This window comes from Clytia hemisphaerica, unplaced genomic scaffold (genome assembly GCF_902728285.1).
Source record: "Clytia hemisphaerica strain Z4C2 unplaced genomic scaffold, Clytia hemisphaerica genome assembly, whole genome shotgun sequence".
NCBI lineage: Eukaryota > Metazoa > Cnidaria > Hydrozoa > Leptothecata > Clytiidae > Clytia > Clytia hemisphaerica.
In genome coordinates, this window is record NW_027104594.1 from 1,496,889 (window position 1) to 1,519,028 (window position 22,140).

The 22,140-nt window shown below is 34.8% G+C and overlaps 1 pseudogene; it reads left to right on the forward strand.

The window, feature by feature from the left end:
- Positions 1-22,140, forward strand: part of LOC136823935 (uncharacterized) — a 400,726-nt pseudogene that overhangs the window by 196,211 nt on the left and 182,375 nt on the right.

Below are 22,140 nucleotides of genomic sequence, written 5' to 3' on the forward strand. Positions count from 1 at the left end.
ATATACTAATAATGTTAAAAAAAGGAAAAAACTTTCAAAACAGGACAAAGCAATTTCATATTCATAATTTCCAACAGATTGCAAGGAGGGAAAAAAATCTTATGGGAAACATTTTTGTAATCTGAAAGAATGCCCTTCAAAGGGAAAAAAACGTATGTGGAAATGAAGAAAACTTCAAGTCGACAACAAAAGTTTCCCATACTCTTGGGTACCTAATACCGTAAGTTGGTCTAATATCGACATGCCATAAAAAGGGTGTCGGAATTAGAGGAGGGATGTTGACATTAGACCAAGTTACGGTAGCCGGGGGTGGGGCTGCTAATTAATTTTTCCAAAATTCTCCGACCCCCCCTCGCTTATTAAATTTTGAGATCTCTTCCAACCCCCCTGCACCCTGCTTATTCCAAACCCCCCGACTAACCGAGAGTATTAGACAAACGTGGAAGAAAATTTCCAAATTGACAGCTTTCCACATTTAAAACACAATTATATACCGTGAGATGGGGTAACTTGCATAAGTGGAGGCTAACATGCATAGCCCTCAAATAAATGACCTGACTGGTCATTAAAACACAAAGTTAAATCAAAACAAATTTGTAAGGTATGCGAACAAAAAGGAGAAAAGAGACTGTTTTAATCTAACGTTTCCAGTCCATCTAAAAACAACGACAAATATCTATTAAAAAGCAACGAAAAAAAGAACAACAAACCCTAACTAATCAAAGATCAACATATTTTGCCATTCACAACCCCGACCGAAAGTGACTGTACCACCCCTACAGATTCATTCATCATTTTTTGTAACAGGAATTAACTACATATGGTTTAAAAGAACGCAAAATTATGCATGCGAATAAGTCTCTATTTGGGTGAGCTGGAAAGATTAGATGAACTAACTCATAAACAACAAAGGTTTTTCAAAGTTTTTATAGTTGACGACAAAAGGCATGTCAAAGAAGGTTCAAAAGTTCACGGAAAAAGTTAAGAAAATTTTCAAGTATGTTGACAACAAAACTTTTCCACATTCAAAAAAATGCAACAAAGAACATTTCAAAGTAAGTTCTGCAGAAGCTGGGTTCTGGGTTCACCTCGATTCAGCCGGTTTACCAGATGAGTTCATCTCGGTTCCATCCCCCGGTTCACCTTTTTCTAATTTATGTTTTCACTTGCCAGTTAAGTCAATGTTGTAGAAGAAGAAGAACTCAGTGAAATCCAATTATCAATCAGTCCATCTTGCTCCAAGGTTGAGTTAAAACTAACCTAAGTCAGTGAAAGTTATAAAATTGTCCTGTTTTTGCAATCAAGAAATTGAATCTCTCAACCATCAAAATGGAAGCAAATTTAGATTCCCTAGTAATGCATTTTCAAAATGAGTTTCAATATTGAGGTTGGGAACTAGTTTTCTTGAAGTGTTTGATGCCTGATCATAGCAAAATATTTTTAGTGAGACAATCAAATATTCAGATATGTTGATAATTGTTTTACTTTTCGTAGCTATTGTGCGAGATGGACAATTTGCAGAATCATACAAGTCTTTCGAAGCAACTGTCCATGTGGGTCATTAACTAATCTTGAAACTTCATTTTTTATTGAATGATGATTAAAACGATTAGGAAACTCAATATGACAGATAGTTTCATATGTAGTTTTCTCTGAAGCATTATAACATGTTTGACATAATATACACTCTAAGCTAGATATGGTAAAAACAGATTCTTCTGGTGCAGAACTTAGATTTAAATCATAAATTTGGTACAGCAAATATATAAGACATTTTTGAACATCAAACTGTTGAAAGTGACTGTGATCATAATCCGGCCCAAGACAAAAAGAAAGGAATCAAATGGTATGTTTCAATCGGTGCATTTGACATATCGATAAACAATTCTCTAATCATTAAGTTACCACAGTTAATGTCAAAATTATAAACAAAGTCACGAAAACTTACAGAATATAATGCATGCTTGAATAACAAAATTAAAAAAAGCAGACATTTTGGCCCAAATTTTTTGGCCCCTAGTGGAAAAAGTCTTGATTGTCCTGACATTTTGAAGAACACGATGAGAGAAATATAGAAATAGTGGATATTTAAGACTGTTCTGTTTTAGTCGGACGTCAAATTTTTTATTTAAAAAGTGTCGGTGTTGATATTTCGTAATCAGATCAGATAGTTACAGACAGACAGGATGCTGGGAAATTTAACTCTTGTGTCAAAAAAATTTCTCTCAAGTGAAAAGAAAACTATGACTGTAAATAAAAGGTGGAGAGCAATTTCCTTCCCACTGCTAAAAGTGAGGAAAAAGTCAACAAATATATACTTCCCTGTTGGTGCACAAAGTTATGTGTTGTGTTTTGTTGAATCCAAAATGCTATGGTGGATAAAACTTTTCCAAATGATAATCGCCACAGCAGAGCAATAAATTCACTAAACTGGTAGCTAGTTGGTAGAGATTTCCAAAAGCTTCCAGGTCGATAAAATTCTTCCAGTAAATATTCTTCGAATAAAAAATTCACAAAATGGTTTCGATAAATAAAAATAAAAAGATCAAAACCATAACAACGAAAATATCAACCAATCAGTTGTCTGATAGTACGAAAATATCAACCAATCAGCTGTCTCATAGGTGAAGGAAGAGATACAAAATATACGGAAACGACGAAATGTCTCTTTTGGAAAAAAGCCCTAACTCGGACAATTTCGGTGCCGTAAAGATTAACTTTATTAACGAAACCATCTACCAAACCGAGATTGATACCTATATTTGGACGAGAAACACAACCTTGAACGAAATACTTATCTACATTTAACAGATGGGAACTAAATTTTCATTTTCCTTCTGCGCTCCCCTGGTATATAGAGTTTAAAGGTACGCACACACTATAGCAAAACTGCTTCGCTCATACTTATTCGCTTCGCAAAAATTAGCATGAACCTAGGAATGGAAAAATTTGGGCCTTTTAACAATTGCCTTCTTGAAATATCATAGGTCAAAGTGGCAACTTTAATTGTTTAAAGGGCCCAATTTAGAGCACTTTCTGAAGTAATGTAAAATGCTAAATTTTGCTCATAACTGGCCCTTACAACAACTGTAAATTATGAAAAGCTGCTTTTTGGGATAATATCATCACTAGCAATAAGCTCATAGTGTTTTCAACCTATGATTCATGTCAGATCAAAATTTAGTATTTTGAAATCTGGCAAAAACGAAACAATTAAAAAACATGTCCTTATTATCTTCTGTGTAATTTTTAAGGGGAATGTCTGTAAAGCACTAATGCATGTTGGTAAAACAACGTATTAATTTGGTCCCGCCTTAGGAGTTTTTGTAAAAGGGTATGGATGAGGTATGTAGGTTACGTTTGAAAGTAGGAAAAAAATTCTTCTGGTGCTCTGAAATGAAGGGGTTATGTGAAACTTTGAATAGGGTAGAATTTAGAGGGTTGCTCTATAGTAGAGGGTAGTTTTCATGAGAAGATTCATGAGAACTTACAACTTTCCAGTGGTGCATGTCATAAATGTTGAAATGAACTTATTTTGTTGAAATCTTGTTTAAATTTCCTTAACACTTTCATTTCAACTAGACGACATATTTTATATCATCTATGAGATTATACAATTTTTTTCTCCTTAGGTACCTCTCGAAAAAGACAAGGTAGCCAAGGAACACACTGGAAAAAGAAAGTTAGTTTTCATATTATCTGCGACCTTATAAGGAAATAATTAGAGCAATTTCATTCACTTTGATCATAACATCGTTCGTCGCGATAATTTCAAAGATTATATACCCCATTATATACTAAATAGATTAAACACGGTAAACTCTTCACTACTCTCTCTTGTCCAGTCCTTTTTATATCTGGCTGTGATGTTTGGTTTTTCATTTCAGGTTAATTATACTGAGAACGAAAGCGAACGGCAAAGAAGAAGTAGAGAATTATTCAATCAAACAATATCAAAGGTTTCGTTGAACCATATATCATTAATTTTCAGCTCTTACTCTTATGTTCAACATTTTTTTACTATGAAACATTTGCCAGACATGACCATTAGCCGTCCCGGCGTCGTCCGAGATGACTTTTCATACGGTGTTTAAATACTCTCGCCTTGCATGCTTTTTTTATTTCTCAGAAATTACCGAATTTCGACTCACGGTAAAGCTTTACTGCCAAAATCCACCCACACCCCGCCCCCCAAAAAAATTCATTTTTGAAAATGTAAACTTCTTTTTAATAATGGTTCACCCTATGTAAATCTCCAGCTTCTATCCTGGCATTCTTGGAAAATGATCTTCACTATTACGGTTAGATTTACTTCTTGATTCAACATAGTATATAGAAGAAACCGTCAATTTTTGGACGTGTTAGAGCTTTTATCACTTCATTTTTAATTATCAGGTACTTGCGATAAAATGAAAGACTTCTGTTATGATCCAATTGTCAAGAAACGATTCACTTTTCACATGCGTGAAGTAGATGTTGACAATGATAAAGTCAAGCACTACCCTAAAAGTAATTTAAGTTTGCTGTTTAAAATTTGAGTGATCTCAAAATTTCAAAGAATGTTTTCAGATGACTAATATATTGTTTCCCTCTACTGAGGGTCATATTTACTACTACCAATTAAAAGTACTTAATCATGCTGTCAGAGATTTTCAAGGGAATACTTTGTCTTTACGCCTTTGATAATCAGTCACTGGAAGATCAATTGTTACAAGTATCGCTTGCAGCATTCTATTATTTTACATTTATCGCAAGTTCCAAACTAAATTGATGCCAAGCCAGCTGTATCATGACATCCAAAACACTTTCCTTGACACATTGTATTGCTGTGTGAAAAGTAAAATCTATTTTCCGGATAAACCACTCTACAGTGTACTAAATGGCACAGATATGGCTGAGCGCTTCTTCGGAAACACTCGTATTCAATATCGTGGTAATGATATGAGCTACTTAGATTTCACAAACGCAGCACGTGCGATTGCAGCTTGCGATGATATTTTGACTAACCAACACCCTGAATGGTCCAAGCATAGCAGGGTTCAGAGGAGAATTGCACTTGATTATTCCAATCCAACCGAATGGAATGCTGAAAGCTTAAAACCAGGGAAGGCCGATATTGAAAGTTCCTGGAATGCTGGTTACAATAGAGCAAGGGGATTGGTTTTGGAGGCAAAAATCTTCACTGTTGACGAATTGGATGATGTTTTGACCTCAACTACACTGAAATGTCCACTTAGCCTGTCACACAGTTTTTGTTTTTTTTTTGTTTTTTTTTATTTGACGTCAAATAGTCAAGACGTGTTCTGCATCGCTTTCAAAAAAATGGTGGAAACTCAAAGAAGCATCGAAATTCGCTAAATATGAACAAAAATCGCGATAAAAACACCCAAGACCCACCAATTGAAGCAGCAAACACAACTGCAACATGCACCCTTGTTACGTGTATTGATGATGAAGATCAAAATCGACTCAAATGCCGTAGCTGCCAACGTATGGTACATTACGAATGCACACAATTGCCACTTTACCAACTGCAAATATTCGCTAACACGTACAATAATCAATATTTATGTCACAATTGTGTGCGAATAACGAGATCCTTAAGAAGTAAAATCGGAAGAGGAGAAAACAAGTACCATATGATGCAAGAGCAGATTGCTAAAAAAGACGACGAAATCAAAAAACTCAAAAAACAACTGACCAAAAACCGAGAAGTCATCAACAACGACATCGAAACAATGCTAACACAAAAGATGAGCGACCTAGAAGCCAAAACAAGGAAAATGATAAAAGAAGAGATACAACAGACAAAAGATTTTATGAAAGAGTCATCCCGTAAAACCTACGCTGATATAACCAAAGGACACAAGGAAAATCTTAAATCTGTTGTTGCGGAACGAAAAGAAGAGGAGAGGAGAGAAAAACGAGACATCGAATCAAGAAGAGAAGGGCCAAAAACATCATAATTCATGGACTCTGTGAACAAGCTGAAGACACGAAAGAAGAAGATCAAGAAGAGGACAAAAAGGAAATTGAGGATCTGGTCAAAGATATCGGCATCCGCGACATCAAACCAACGCATCAACATCGTATTGGGTTCGAACATGAAAAATCGAAGAAAAATCGTCCGATAAAGGTGACCTTGCAAAGTGAAGAAGAAAAAGAAAGAATCATGAGCAACCTTAAAGCCTTAAAAAAGTTTGGATATCATCTAAGCATCACTGATGATTTCACCATCAATGAAAGAAGAAAAATCAAAGAGATGTGCGAAAAAGCTAAAAAATGGAACTCCGAATGTGATGGTGATTTCATTTGGCGTGTGAGAGGAAGTCCCAGAAAAGAGAACCTTCACTTGATAAAAACAAACAAAAACTTTGCCAGCCAAAAGCTGTCAATATCTAGCCTCAGTAGCAGCGACGATGAGCTGCCAACAAAACATTAGTCTTTTTTAATTGTAAAGTAGCGTTGACTTTTATTAGCCTTTGTTGCTACCTTTTCGTCAACATGAAATAAACTATTACTTACTTACTTACTTACACACAGCTGGCGTTTCTGATCCAAAAGATGATTGGAGTCGAGAGGAAGAGGTAATTGTTCTTAATTATTTCTTCTTACTTTTTTGAGGTTTACTTCTTTTTTTAAAAGATATTTTCTTATATCACAATCGGTTTAAAGGGTTTTTAACTAACATACGATTTGTTTTCCCATCATGGAGCTAATTTTATAAATTAGTTTTTAATGGTATTCTTTATTATTGATTGATTATTGATATGATATTGATTTGCATAACGCTTCACATAGACTCTCAGATATAAATGATTAATTTTAACATAAATAAAAATAAATTTGAACTTGTCTGTAGGAGAGTCAGGATACCACAGTTCAGGCTGCTCAAAAGGAAGCAAATCCTAATGAACCAGAAGCGTTAGAAGAAACACCAGAGGAGGTACTTGAAGCCACTGCGGAAATGCATTCAGCTGATGGTACATCTCAAACAACTTACAATCCATTTTTCACGGACGAGTCAGGTGCAAAAAACTACAACACAAACATCCTTAAAAAGATATTCAAATCTGAGCCATTATCCAAGGATCGTCTTAGGAGAATAAGGGGAATGAGCTGTTATGCAGACCAAATTAAATCGTTTGGTAACCAATCCGACTCGTTGCTGGTCAATGGAGACCCCATTATATTTAGCAGTGGCACATCCTTTACCCTTGCCAATATCATCAGTATCAAAATCGGAAACAAGAGAGCAACATCAATTGATCTTGCAACAAACGATTTGACAAAGATGGAGAATGTGGAGCTGACGGTTAGGAATCTTGAAACAGAGGAGATTGATGGCAAGATTTTCTGGAATGGGAAATATAAATGTAACACACGTAAAGTCGATGCCAAGCTTGTTCTGCCAATCCACCCGAATGTCACCCTTGACCCACCAGAAAATTGCTCAAAGTTTTACTTACTCCGAGACGTTGGTGTTGATATTGTTCTAAATCGGGATCCTGCCTCCTCTTCCAATCAGTCCAATACAGCAGACGTTACCAACCAGTGTAAGTTGCAAAGAAAGTGTTTCATATGCAACTTAAGTGTAGCTCTTGATAAAATGCGTGTTCATGTTGCCCACCACATTGTAAAAGGTGGCATTTGTGGGCATAATGTGTGTGGCTTTTGCGGAAGAGAAACGTGTGAAATTACTATCAAGATCACTTCCCGCAAGAACACCAAAAAGTCTTTCAAATTGGTGAAATGAGATTGTCCATATTATTTTGATTTTGGGCAAAAGAAAACTTTTAGCAGGAATAATCGTACATCCAACCACTTGGAGTTGTGCGTAGAGAAAGGTTGCGACTCTGTTGTCTGGACTTATAATGCGTCAAAACATTACGAGCTAAAACACCATGACACTGAATGCCCAACAGAAAACATTTCAGTAAAAGAACTTGAGTATTTGAGGAAAAACAAATTATAAATTTTTTTTTCACTTATTTTTATTTGGCATTTTAAAATCAGTTTCATATTATTTTAGTTAGTTGTATGGGTCATTAAGCTTCAAATTAAAAAAATATAGTGAACATTCAACAATAAATTGATTACTTTTGAAACTATTATGAACACCGTTTAAGGGTTCCTATTTTTTTGTGTTGTCCTTTTTGCCCCTAACGAAATTTGAAACTTCCAGCAGGGCTAGAAGATTTTAATTCAATAGTATAAATTCTTAGGATTTTCTTGAGATGGTTGTTACATTTTTCCCTTTGGATGAGCAGTTTGTAAACTATTTTTAGCTTTTCTCCTAGCTATTCTTATTTCTCATTTTTTCGAGGCTAGTTTATTGTAGTTCTTTTGATGACAAGCTTGTTATAAATTAGTTTTTATTTGAAACTTAGTACCTGGTACTATGGGGTGGTATACCTATTTTAAAGGGTAAATTCAACTTAGTACCGGGTACTAAGGGGTGGTATACCTATTTTAAGGGGTAAATTCAACTAAGTACCAAGGTACTAAGTGGTGGTGGTCTCAGATAAATTTCAAAAAACAAGAAAGTACAACTTTTCGGCACTGGCCCAGTACCACAACTTGGTACCCCCCTGTTTTAACCTCTATTTTTAGCGTCTCTGAAATATATGGTCAGAATATATTTATTGGGGTCAGTGATATAATTCCTCGCTACTGCGTTAGCAATGAGACTAGTTATCACATGAATTCGAGTCCAAACGAGAAATATTTTACGAGTTCCGAGATTTTTCTGTAATATTTTTCTGAGCCTATAGACGAGGATCCATAATTATTATAACTAAAACAAGGATAAAAATGACACTATCGACAAAACAATCATCTCAAATGGGAAAGGTGTAACAATTATAATCAATAGAAAGAATCAATTAGATCTATAGCAAGACAGCCATCGAGGAATTGTTTTATTCCAGCTTTCACAGTTCTTCCAGCTCAGATGGATTTCTCACAGAAAGTTTTTGGAAAATTTTCTGTTTCACCCGCCTTTAAATACTCAATTGAAAATATTTAATGCACCTTTCTATTTAATTTAGGGTTCTCCTGCTGCCAAGGCAGCGAAAATATATTCAATTCATATCACTTCTCTAGAATACTTGAATACCATGAATTTAGAAGTATGAATAATTTATCTTTTTAAACGTGTTTGAGATCCTTATTCTTCACCACGGCATGGCGTCAGAACTGGGGTACAACAGAACACTTACTAAAGATAAATTATGTGTTTTCAGTAAACATAATATTTTAGTGAGTTAAACCATAGTGTTTGTTTTACCCTCAAAATTGTTCAATCTTATTGGTTGAAAAAGATTTCACACGACTTTCAGTGGCAAAGAATACATTTGGATGGGATGGAGAATTTTAGGTTTAGCTAGTAACAGCTTTTTTATGATAAAGTTTTTTTTATCTAGCTGGATATTTTTGCTTTTTAGATGGGATAGGTATTTTAAACCTTCTGAAACGTAATTAAAAAATTGAGTACTTTTCTAGCCAATTTAGCGGTCCAAAAGTCATAAAATTTTCAGACCATTTGGCCCCAACCAAGGGCGGGGCCTACAGGTGACACATACACTTTTGAAAATCTCCAATTTTGTGTTTTCCGTCTCACACGAAAAGAAGCACTGTGAATACTGTTCTATTCTATGTCTGTAAAATTACGACTGTCTGATTCAGACACCTACTCTCAGGTTCCTAATAGTGCTTGTTTTTTACATTTGTTTCCAACCTTCCAGCCTTTAGATGATTTTAGCCTATTTTTACCCTATAATCTTTGTACCCTAAGGAAATCTCAAGCAAACACAATAAAAATTCCAACCTACAGTATAAATATTTTCAGGAGGAGATCATTTTAGTAGAAATTTAATTTTTCTACTCAAAATTTAAGGATACTCTTGTTTCATGATTTTTTGTCAAAATTGATTTTTACAGCCCAGGTAATAACTTTTTCATTATCTTTCGAATGTTGATATATACATTTGAGAATATTAGCTAATAATATTTCATGAGATTCAAGTAAGTAGTAAGTAAGTAAGATTTAAGCAGATTTAAGCGGTAAGTGTAAACCGCAGGTTACAGGTTACATGTTAACAAAACACAGACCGGAAAATGGTAACGCACTCGTAACATACAACTCATAACATAAGTTCCTGAAATTATTATATGTAATGGAAATGTAATATCAAAATATGTTAATAATGTTATTTAGGAGACTTAGACGACAAATCCTCAACCCCAAATATTGACAACAAATGACACTTAAATTATGTAAATAATGATGTTATCTCAAAGTATGAGGTTTTGTACGCCAATTAACAATAAAATACTCTTCAAGCATAATAGGATGCTGACGCTGCAAGTGGATATAGATTGATATGATAGGTTTTGAAAACAATAAATACTCCAAGAGAGCTGTTTCAGAGGGATGAAAAGATGACGTCATTTTATCAAAAATACAAAGCAGGGGATAAAAATGTTGAAACATTTATAGAATATAATCCCATTGACGCTATTTTGATCAATTCTTGTCATCATACCCAAGGTGACACTACTGGGTCAGAAACCGTTCGATTCGGACACACGAACGCTTTTCCATTCGTGACGAACGGGTTAACCGTTCGCGACGAATGCTTTTGCATCCTTCGCGAACGCCCTACAAAAAAGTTTGATTGCGACCGTTCGCGACGAACGCTTTTTCTTTTTAACCCGTTTGTGACGAACGGCTTAAAAAGAAAAGCGTTCGTGGAGAACGCTTACAAAAATTTGAGAAATGAAACCGTACGCGAAGAGTGCTTTTCCGTTTGCCGCGAATGCTTTTAAAGAATTATTCAAAAAACCGTTCGTCACAAACGCAACGAATGGATTTTAATGGGAAAGATTTCTAAGAAAATTTACTTAGCATGTACTTGGATTTATGGAACGGGGAATGAATTTACTTATTGAGTTACTTCTTTCATTAATGTTTTTTTCAAAAGGACAACTTTATAGAAGAGGTCAAAATTGAAATAAAAGTCATTAAAAATTTGCAGCAAAATTGCTTTAAAAAACTGTTCGGGGTCGATAAGGTATAAGGAAACTTTAAGTAAAAATCATTTGTAACTTTTCTTTTCAAGTCCAAATCAAATCTTCCTTCCGTCTAGAAAGTCAAAACCAGAATATTTAAGTAGTTAAAAGAAAAACTTTGAAGATACCCCTGTCTCACCACGAACGATCTTTTAGAGAACACCTGTATCGGAATAACCTAATAAAAAATTAAGTTTGGTATATATAGCCCTGTCCCACTCATTGAAATTCTTTGTTATTATTTTCGACAATGCAGGGCTGCAATCGGACTTTGATAAAAGTGATATTTGAAACACTCTTAAAAGTTTCAAAGAAAGTGATTTGATAAAAGGATAAAAGTGATCTTAGAAACACTCTTAAAATTTTCGAAAAAACCGATTTGATAAAAGTGATATTTGAAACACTCTTAAATGTTTCGAAAAAAGCGATTTGATAAAAGTGATATTTGAAACACCCTTAAAAGTTACGAAGAAAGTGATTTGATAAAAGCGATATTTGAAACACTCTTAAATGTTTAGAAAAAAGCGATTTGATAAAAGTTATCTTAGAAAACACACTCAAAAGTTACGAAGAAAGCGATTTGAAAAAAGTGATCTTAGAAACACTCTGAAAAGTTACGAAGAAAGCGATTTGATAAAAGTGATCTTAGAAACACTCTTAAAAATGTTTCGAAAAAAGCGATTTGATAAAAGTTATCTTAGAAAACACCCTTAAAAGTTACGAAGAAAGCGATTTGATAAAAGTGATCTTTGTATCACTCTTAAAAGTTACGAAAAAACCGATTTGATAAAAGTGATATTTGAAACACTCTTAAATGTTTCGAAAAAAGCGATTTGATAAAAGTGATCTTAGAAACACTCTTAAAAGTTACAAATGAAGCGATTTGATAAAAGTGATCTTTGAAACACTCTTAAAAGTTTCGAAAAAAGCGATTTGATAAAAGTGATCTTAGAAACACTCTTAAAAATGTTTCGAAAAAAGCGATTTGATAAAAGTGATCTTAGAAACACTCTTAAAAATGTTTCGAAAAAAGCGATTTGATAAAAGTGATCTTTGAAACACTCTTAAAAGTTACGAAGAAAGCGATTTGATAAAAGTGATCTTTGTAACACTCTTAAAAGTTACGAAAAAACCGATTTGATAAAAGTGATATTTGAAACACTCTTAAATGTTTCGAAAAAAGCGATTTGATAAAAGTGATATTTGAAACACTCTTAAATGTTTCGAAAAAAGCGATTTGATAAAAGTGATATTTGAAACACTCTTAAAAGTTACGAAGAAAGTGATTTGATAAAAGTGATCTTAGAAAACACCCTTAAAAGTTTCGAAAAAAGCGATTTGATAAAAGTGATATTTGAAACACTCTTAAAAGTTACGAAGAAAGCGATTTGATAAAAGTGATCTTAGAAAACACTCTGAAAAGTTACGAAGAAAGCGATTTGATAAAAGTGATCTTAGAAACTCTCTTAAAAGTTGCAGAGAAAGCGATTCGAAAAAAGCGATTCAATAAAAGCGATCTTAGAAATACAATTAATTTTTTATAAGCATACAAAAATCCAAAAGCTGGCTCGGAAATGCTTAGATCGAGAGATTTACAAAGCTGAAAAATGCTTTGAAGGATGCTTATATCCTAAGCAAAATTTTAGAGAAATTTCGAAAATCCAGCCAAAAGCAAACAAATTCTGAAAAACTCTTAAATTTTTGCCATACATGAGCCTAGATATGCTTATAAGCGCAATACTTATAAAAAAACATGTATTCATAAAAGTTACGGAGAAAGCATTCGAAAAAGAATAGAGTAAGAGACAGGGGTTTATGTAAGATTTGTTCTCCAAAAACAAAAGATGGTGAAAAGTTATCAGTCCCCACCATTTTTGAAGGAGAGATCCCGTTCTAAATTTACGTTCTCTAGTTTCGAATGTTTTAATTTGTACATATTCAAAAACATTCGAACACGAAAATCTTTAGAAAAACAACGCAATGACTATTACTAATGCTTTTCGAGCGACTTTCTTTTCCAAAGCGTTCGTTATAAACGTAGAATTCGACTCGTTTATGCAACGAGCGTTTTAAGAAGCTAGCGTTCGTCACTAGCGTTTAGTACGAAAACTTGCACGTTTTTCTACTTCCGTCCTTCTTTAATTTTAAGAAAAGGTTATATACATTGTAAAAATGAAAATCAGAGCTTTTCTTAGAGCGTGGGAGATTGCTATCACGTAATAAGCATAGCATTAGAATGTCTTCTTTTTCTTTTAAATGTTGCAAAAAAGGAGAGAAAATGTTGCCCAAGAATGGCGGTCTTTTTGATCTTGATAAAATGACACTGCGTTGTCTTCCTTTTCTTCACAGAGAGCAGAAATGACATGTTAAGTATCGATGAAATCCTTGATGAAATGAAATATGCTATAAAGTGAATTTCCACAGAGGATTAGCTCTTTTTTCTTACCTTGTACTTCGACAAGGGTTGTTCACCGACATTCCAGACGATACGGCATCTCCTATAACAACTCATATCAGAAGGGATGTGTACAGCCTACAACGTGGCTGAAATTATAGCCTAAAAGCCAAGCCCTCCCAAATCGAAGAACCCGATCAAATAATGTAAAAAGTTAAAGAAAAGTCAAATGATTTTCATCAGTATCAAATAAACTTTCTTTACACCATGTCTCAGTGACCCCGTTTGAAGTCAAAATAAAATGAAATGATTTTCATCCTTAGTAGATTAAACTTTCCTTACAACCCTGTCTCAGTGACTCCGACTGAAGTCAAAGAATAATCAAATGATTTTAATTATTATTAAACTTTCCTTATACACCCCTGTCTCAGTGACTCCGTTTAAAGTCAAAGAAAAATCAAATTATTTTTATCATCATTAAACTTTAAAAACAGTCAATGTGAGGAAAACCTCTGTTAAAGGTTTTGTTTTGATTGAAAGGTCTGATGATGCGGATGTAGTAAAAACAAGTGCGACAAGATTAAAAAAAGGTTTTGAAAAAATGAAAATAAATTGAATAAAAAAACACTTTCCTCAGACTTTACTGATACTCTTTCGAATCTTTTTATGTTTATAATAAATAGAACGTTTTCTATCTTATGTATAATCAAAACATTCGATTGTAAATTTGCTCGAAATCAACTTAGTTTTTTTTGTTTACGAAAGCAAAAGAATGCGAGGTCACATCTCGAAACAAATTTTGATCTTTCACTTGTTTACAGGATATCGTTGCGTAAAAAAGTAGCTTTGATTTATCTGGCTCAGCATAAAGACTGCATAAAAAAGGCTCCTTTTATTCCTATAGAATACCTTTAAGGACGACAATTTTGACAATTGTTAAGAAGAGCCATTCAGCACACATTTTTAAAAACTTACAACCGTGTGTGACGAACGATTTTAAACGATTGTTCAAAAGCATTCGCGGTAAACGGAAAAGCATTCTTCGCGTATGGTTTTATATCTTGAAGTTTTTAAAGCGTTCTTCACGAACGGTTTTCTATAAAAACCGTTCGTCACAAACGGTTTCCCGTTCGTGACGAACGCTTTTATTAAAAAAAATCATAAGCATTCGTCACAAACGGGTGACCCGTTCGTCACGCATGGAAAAGCGTTCGTGTGTCCGAATCGAACGGTTTCTGACCCAGTAGTGTGATGCAGGAGATAAAATGAGATACGACAAAGCAATATGTTTAAAGCAAAGGTGAGATCGACATTCGAATATTTCTTTATTCTTTGTATATAACATACGTAACATGCGTATAACATTGAAAAGATAATATTTTTATATGTGTGATATAGATGTAATATATAATACAAGTATTACAAGTCCGTGTTATACACGGCATAAAACGCGTAAATCTCATGGTAAGCACGTGGGTAGATTTTTTAGCTTTAATATAGTTCTAGATCAATAAAATACCTTTGACATTAACAACTGTTTTTCAAACATTTTCTTTGTGTTTTACAGTAATTGTAAACAATTGTCAACATTGACCTGTGAACTGTAACCTGTGACCTGTAACCTGTGGTTTACACTTACCGAGATTTAAGTGAAAATTCTGTTAGATTTGTCATATAAATTGAATTGCAAAGATTTTGGAGTTTATCTGAATAATAGTTTCATCCTTCCCCTAAGAGTTGAAAACCTTAAACTATAATAATATAGTAAAATGGGTAACCTGGTCACACTCTGTGTATAATGGTTTTAGATTGAGCAATAACTGTAAAAATATCAGTAAAACCAGGGAAAACTGATATCGGTAGACCTTTCGAATAAAATTTAGACATTCGTATATAGCAAAATTAATAAAGTTGATAGAATAATTTGGGTGTATACCTGAGAAAACAGTACACTTAACAGAAGTAAGTAGGATGGGAAGTCGGAAATACGAGAACAAAATAGAGATATCTATTCCTTTCTTATTAGTTGAAAGGAGTACTATCTATCACCAAGATAACGATAAAAATATGTAATATGTTATATAATAATATACTACAAGTAAACACAAGGTGAGTCTTCCTTAACAAATCAAAACGCAAGGTTTTACAAAATGCTAAGACAACTTAATGAAAACACAATGTAAGAGAAAAATTATATTATTGCAGTTGTGCATCCTACCACTTTGCGACTGTAGTGTAATCTTATACTTAAATTACTCTTCTTTTTTTCTTTCAGAAGATACACCATATTGGCGTTCGAATTAGTATACTACACATCAGCGATTAGGAAACTTTTCCAATTTAGGTAAGTGCCCATTTTTTCACGGTTAGTGTAAAACGCAGGTCACAGGTCACAGGTCGCAGGTCACAGGTCACAGGTCAGTGATGACAGGTTAACTCTAATCAATGTCATTGCAGAGGAAAATGTTTGGAAAACACAAAGAATTATCAAAAACATAATTCTCAAGCAATTTCATCCATATAAAACCATTTCAAACATCAAAATTTAACCATGTGCTTTTATCGATCTTTCGCGGTTTGCGCCGTGTATAACGCAGACCAGAAAATATTTGAAACCATATTATACGTATAACAGGTATATTACATATTGTAATGTTTGTAATGTTATATGATGGTTACATATAATAAAACAAATCGCTCTAAAACTACCTTCTCAGAGAACTCACGAGCTTCTGATTGGTGTAATTTTATATCCAGCCATATTGTTATCATCACATTCGGCATGCTGAACATTTTTGGTGTTTTTCTCTTGTAAGACATGATATTTTGTAATTCTGTCAATATTTTTGTCAAAATATGTCATTAAGTCATTAAAATGACAATTGAATAATTAATTGGTTTCATCCTTCTAAAACCACTCTCTTAGGGACCTCACAAGCTTCTGATTGGTGCCGTTTTATATCCATTCACACTATCTACATCACATTCTGTATTATAAATATTTTTCGTTTTTTTGTCTGTTCTTGCATCATATTTTATGATTCTGTTAATATTTTTGTCAAAAATTGTCATTAAGACATTAAAATAATAACTGAATAATTAATTAGTTCCATCCTTCTAAAACCACTCTCTCAGGGTCTTGGCAAGCTTCTGTTTGGTGCTATTTTATATCCATTCACACCATCCACATCACATTTTGTATAATAAATATTTTTCGTGCTTTTGTCTTGCTAGGCATCATATTTTATGATTTTGTCATTATTTTTGTAAGTAAGTGTCACTATGTCAAAATAGGTTGTTATTCTATTCAATTGTCATTTTATAATATCTAAATAGCATGTATTACTTTTTTGTAATTTAATGGGCTATGTATTGATGTTATGTTATGATCTTATTTTTTTTTCCGGTCTGCACTTTGTTGACCTGTGACCTGCGACCTGTGACCTGCGACCTGTGACCTGTGACCTGCGACCTGTGACCTGCGTTTTACACTAACCGATTTTTTCATGAACTTTTTTTGGAGCAGCTTGTCATAGATTATGAGTTTGAATTAGGCTTCATTCTGATTGAAAAATATTACAATTAAATCAATCCCTAAGTATATATACGAACTGAACAAGATAGAAGGTTAGAAAAGATCAACGTAAACTGGCAATTGCAATTGCTGCCTTTTTTCTAAATGAAAGTTCTCTAGCTACGTTCCATTGGTTGATAAAAAATTGAACGTAGAATGTAAAGTGTTCTTGAGTCATCAATTTGGCAGACGTTTTGATTAGGCTTCATTCTGATTGAAAAATATTACAATTAAATCAATCCCTAAGTATATATACGAACTGAACAAGATAGAAGGTTAGAAAAGATCAACGTAAACTGGCAATTGCAATTGCTGCCTTTTTTCTAAATGAAAGTTCTCTAGCTACGTTCCATTGGTTGATAAAAAATCGAACGTAGAATGTAAAGTGTTCTTGAGTCATCAATTTGGCAGACGTTTTGACATCGAAGAAAACTATTGAACTGCTCACATATCGATGTGTTGACACCAGCGTATCCTTGTAGCCTGTTTGACCGGAATGTCTTTGAACACTTATGGTTATACCCATGGAAAATGTCATGAAAAAATCTGGTTAGTTCGAAGAAGCCACTCTCTCGATTACGACAATACTCCTCCAAGGAGCATGCAAAATCGTAAAATACTGATAGCGGTGCCTCTTTTAGAAACACATAGAGGGATTGGGCTGCATCTTTTCTTCCTTCGGCCTTTGGGATAATATGAAATCCATAGCAGTGCCCGTGGCAGGGGCAGAACCAAAGGAAGAGATAGGTGTAGCCTTTTTGTGATACTGTCGGGAAGGCTTTACTGCACACAGTATCGGCTGTTTTCTTTTCATCTTTGTCAGCCGTGAAGTTCCTGGGTTCCCGCAATTGATGTCCTTCTTTTGTGAAATAGTATGCACGGCAATCTCTTGGGGGGTGGGGGTGTACTTTTTGAAAGTGTTGGGTTTTTCTTCTTCAACGTTTTCTCCTTGTAATTTTTTCCTCTTGTCGATGATCGATTTCAAAAGTAATTTCACATATTTTTCAGGTACTGTCCCTTTTTCACTCCTGATGGATGACTCTACCCATTCTCCGAGTTCTGGGAAAAAAGACATCGAAGCTCTAAAAAATTCTGGGACGTTTCATCAGCTACCTCATCTACTTCGAATAGCACTAACAACTTCTCCACCAAAGGCACATGCTTCCAAGGTAAGAAGTTAACAATGCTTGCTTTAGGTGCTGTCAAGGTAGCAAGAAGTTTAGCCAAGTCGATCACTTCTGTTCCTTTTCCTCCAAGACCATATATTGTACGGCTAATAGAAGTGCTTCATCTGAAACATTGAGCTCAGCAACGGCTGTCAACAGTTCCGTATCTGTAATAGCCTGGATATCCAGACCGTAAACTTTTTTTTGATTTTAATATTTCTCATGTTTACGGTCTGGTTTACCCTAGATCGTCTGCATTCTGATCTGAGGATGATTATGCGGATATTCTGATTGGTTGGGTCCAAGCGAATCAGAGATCTGGATGGTGGAGCGCGTACAAGAAATTACTCTTAGGTGCCAAATAAACGGGGAGGTTCGAATAAACGGGGGGGGGGGGGGGGCTGGAAAAAATTTTCAAATTAAATAAACGGGGGGACCTAATTACCGGGGGTTGGAAAATGGACCTTAAAAAAACCCTAAAAAGGGTCAAAATAGACTAAATTTAGGCTTTTTAGAGTAAAACGAGGAACTTTCCTTTTGGTAGCTGGAAATTTTTTAAAAAATCAATAAACGGGGGGGGGGGGGGGGGGTCCTAATAAGGTCCGGGGCTGGTTTATTTGGCACCTAAGAGTATGCAAACCGACTTGAAGTGTCTGCCTAAGTATTTGAATGCAAGGCGGATATGCTGCTTTTCTTCAAAGCAAATAACAATAGTATAATAACTAATTAACTCCCTTGGGTGTTTGACCACGCATCCAAATAAAAATAACAATAATGGTAGGGAAGAAGTGGGAAGATCAAAATATGGGAATTTTCAGATGTTCTGGTTCTTTTCTTTCCATACTTGCTTAGATATTCTTGTTTTAATCTTCTTAATGACTTGGTTGCATCTTGTTAAGAACTAAAGGTATATCTTTATTTTGCTTCGATTCTTCTTTTCTGTTTGCCAATTATGTAGTGCTGTTTTGGGTTGGAAGTCTTGTTTTGATTATTTTTTTCTCCAAAATTCACTTTGCAGTTTCTGTCTAACAGACTTTCCACCACACTGTCTATATTTTACGGTCAAGGCTGCCATTCTAAATTGATTTATCACTACTGTGGTACCATCTTAAAATTATGCATGTCATTATTTGCATATATTTATTTGCAGCCATGGGATTCATGCAGGAAAATCTACCTGGTTATGCTTTTAATTTGAGAGTTCACACACAATGGCAGATCGTTTATGTATACTAGAAATAGTAGTGGTCCCAATACTGTCCCTTGGGGAACACCAGATAATACAATGGCTTTGTCTGAGCTCTTGCTGTTAACAACTACAGTTTGCGTTCTGTTTGCACGGTAATTTCTAATCCAGGAGAGAGTATTGCCTCTTATTCCGTAGAGATCAAGCTTAATGCACAGTTTGTAATGGTCTACCTTGTCAAATGCTTTGGAAAAGTCAAGCAAGATGGAATCGATTTGACTTCCCTCTTTAAGCGATTTTGCAAGGTCATTAATGGTGAGTAAAAGCTGAGATTCCGAAAGCCATGTTGCGTATCAGTTAGTATGTTGTTTTTATCAAGGTGGGAGATGATATTACTGTGAAGAATATGCTCAAATATCTTGCATGATACTGATGTTAGGCTTATAGGCCTGTAGTTTTCAGCTTTGGCTCGGTCTGTTTTCCCTGGTTTGAAGACTGAGGCAACCAAGGCATGACGCCAGCATGGATGTCTGCATTACCAATGTTAGTCCAGGTGCAATTTCATTACCAAGCTCCTTTAGGAATTTAGAGGAGACATTGTCTGGACCAGATGCTTTGTTTGGGTTGAGATTTTTCAAAAGGTTTTTGACTCCTGCTATATTGATAGTTATGTCTGGCATAGTTATGCAACGTTGACCAATGAGTGGAGGGATGCGTCCATATGGTTTAGAGAAAACACTGGAGAATTGATGGTTCAGTATGTCTGCTTTCTTTGTGTTATCAATGTGGATGTGACCCTTATCATTTAGAGGGGCAACACCTCCATTATAACACTTACGAGATTTTATAAATGTAAACAGTTTTTTGGGATTGTTGTTCTCTCCGGGATCAACACATTTCACTACATAATTGTTAAATGCTGCTCTACAGGTTTTCCTTGATTTGACGGTGAGTACTTTAAATTTGTTCCAGTCTTCTAGTCTATTTGTTCGTTTAGCACGTTTATAAGCTCTTTTTTCCTTCTGCAAAGTATTTTGCATTTGGTTGTGATCCATGGTTGCGTATATCGAGGTGAAGTTGTTTTTGAAGGAACAAAACTCATTGAAGAATCGACAAGCATTTTGAAACTAGACCATAGTTGATCAATTGGTGTGGTTGTATCGTTGTTTGCCATGAAGTTTGTCATTTCGGAGTTAACATGGTCTTTTATCGTGTTTAGGTCTGCCCTTTTCCATAGGTATACCTTCCTTTTAATAGATTTTGATCTCTTTGGATGACAGGCAATAATAAGGCAATAACAGGGATGAAAAGTTGAGCCCTTGCAGATACTTTAACCAGCGACTATTAAACTACAGTCAAAAGTTCTCCTCCAACAGTGACTATATTTTCTATGCGCAATCTTTATTGCAGCATTTGAATTTGAACAATAGCATTAACACAGCTCTGAAAAAGATTCAAACAGAAGGATTGACCGCTGGCAATTTGTCTCAGAACTTTAAGGAGACAGTTTCCAATCTCGTTGCAAATGACAACGCATATAGTTTAATGAACAACTTAAAAGGCACCCCTGCATATTGGAAACGATTCCTTTATGAAGTTTTAGCAATGGTAAAGCAATTAGGGTTGCCAACATTCTTTCATACTTTATCATGTGCTGACTTAAGATGGCCTGAAATTGTTGAAATCATTCAAAAAATAAAAGGGAAAGATATGACTGAAGAACAAATAAACAATTTGAGTTATTTGGGGAGAACGCAAATTCTACAATCAAATCCCGTTGCGTCGGCAAGACATTTCCAATATCGTCTCGAATGTTATTTTAAACACATTATCGCCAAAGGAGCGTTAGGAGGAAAGTTAAAGCACTATGCTATAAGAATAGAATTTCAAGCTAGAGGAAGTGCACATACTCACTGCCTTGTCTGGATTGACGGCGCTCCTGTCTTAACACACGAAACCGTTGACGAATACGTTGAATTTATTGATAAAATTATAAAATGTGACCTCCCAGAAGATACAAATAGTGAACTATTTGACTTGGTAAAGACATATCAAATACATCGTCATTCAAAATCCTGTCGAAAGTACAAAAATCAGTCCTGTAGGTATCATTTTGGCAAGTTTTTTACCGAAAAAACCATAATAACCCTTTAGACGAGAACCTACCAGACAAAGATGAAATACTTGAAAAAAGGAAATTGATCCTAGCTCCAGTAAAAAACTATATTGACAAAAACTTTGATCCAAGGCATAACAATGTTCATGACCCATCAAAGAATAACTATAAAGAACCGAATTCGATCGAAGAAATCTTGACGGAGCTGGGAATAACGAAAGAAACTTATTACAAAAACCTTGCTATCTCTACCGATAAAGGTTTTCAAATACATTATAAGCGTTCTCCAGCAGCATGTTTTGTGAACAATTACTTTGAAGAAGGATTGCGTGGATGGGAGGCTAATATGGATTTACAGCCTGTCCTGGACTACCACCGAGCAGTTTCCTATATGTGTGCTTATATTTCCAAATCTGAAGATGAATCAACGGAAGCAATGAAACAAGCAGCAAAAGAAGCATTGGAATCGAATGCATCTTTGCGTGAAAAAATGAAATCAATATCTAGGGCTTACAAAACACATAAGGAAATGTCTATACAGGAAGCTGTTTCTATTGTCCTCCTAGAAGTTTGGCTTAGAAAAACGTCCCCGGGAGTTACTTTTGCCAACAGTAATTTACCTGAGAACCG